This window comes from Peromyscus maniculatus, chromosome X (assembly GCF_049852395.1).
Source record: "Peromyscus maniculatus bairdii isolate BWxNUB_F1_BW_parent chromosome X, HU_Pman_BW_mat_3.1, whole genome shotgun sequence".
Classification (NCBI taxonomy): Eukaryota; Metazoa; Chordata; class Mammalia; order Rodentia; family Cricetidae; genus Peromyscus; species Peromyscus maniculatus.
This window is the reverse complement of record NC_134875.1, coordinates 46,658,448-46,659,661: the sequence shown is the minus strand read 5'-3', so window position 1 is coordinate 46,659,661 and position 1,214 is coordinate 46,658,448. Positions and strand designations below refer to the sequence as shown.

At 37.2% G+C, this 1,214-nt stretch overlaps 1 pseudogene; it reads left to right on the top strand.

Moving 5' to 3' along the window:
• Positions 1–336: 336 nt before the first annotated feature.
• Positions 337–675, top strand: LOC121825821 (small ribosomal subunit protein eS1 pseudogene; annotated as a pseudogene).
• Positions 676–1,214: the final 539 nt, after the last annotated feature.

The following is a 1,214-nucleotide window of genomic DNA, read 5'->3' as shown; positions in this document are numbered from 1 at the left end:
GTAAGAAAAACAGCATGATGTTGACTCAAAATTTCGTTTGCAGGAAAATGGAAAAATGGAAGATTATTATGTTAAGAAATAATCAAAACTCAGAAACAAAATTATTGCTTTTATGACCATATATAAATTAAAAATAACTACATTAAATTGAAATGAGTGAAAGAGGTAATATCAGAGAAGAGAAAGGGAACAAGGGGAAGGAAAGGAAGACCAAGAGAGGGCAAGGAGGGGTCAATATCTTCAAAATACATCATAGGCGGCATGTACAAAATGGTCTTAGTAAACCCATTACTTTGTATAATAAATGTGAGTGAACAAAATACTCTATTCAATACTATGGAGATTTCCTTCTTAACCCTGGCTAATCCAGATGAAAACCTAGGCCCCTTTGGCTCTCTGAGCAGTACCATAGCAGTTGAAAAACACAAGCTCCTGATAGAAGGTGGCAAGAAGGGAGCCAGGAAGAAAGTGGTTGATCCGTTTTCTAAGCAAGATTGGTATGATGTAAAAGCTCTAGATACCTTCAGTAATAGAAAGATTGGAAAAACACTGGTCACAAGTACTCAAGGAAGCAAAATTGAATCTGATGACCTCAAGGGTCATGTGTTTGAGCCTCAGAATGACAAAGTTGCATTTAGAAAATTCAAGCTAATTACTGAGGAAGTCCTAACCTAGACTGGACTTCTGGCTGAATGAGAATTACAGATAGTACTTATTACAGTTTGAATGAGAAATGTCCCCCCAGCCCCCAGATTTTGAGTACATGTTCTGTAGCTTCTGGCACTACTTTGAAAGGTATGAAATCTTTATTAGTTGGGTGCTCACTGGTGGAAACAGGGCTTTGAATGTTATACCACTCTTGGTTATAATTTATGTTTTGTGTTTTCTGGTCATCCATGAGATGAGAAAGATCAGTCACTGTATGCTCTCACCACCATGGGCTGAGCTGCTCCATTTTGCCTTCTTTGCATAATGGATGAAAATCTGTCCAAGTTCATGAATTACAACAAATATTCCCTCCCTAATATGTTTCTGGTATACCTCCAAAGAGATGAGAACCATAACTAAAGCAAGAGAAGTGCCATGCTTTGTGATTAATAGGTTTATAGGATGCATGGGAAAGTACTTAGACATTTCTGACTAGAGAATCCTTTGAAATACTATAAATGAATATTATCTAGATCATGCAGATGTGAGTTCAAGTGACCAGAGGA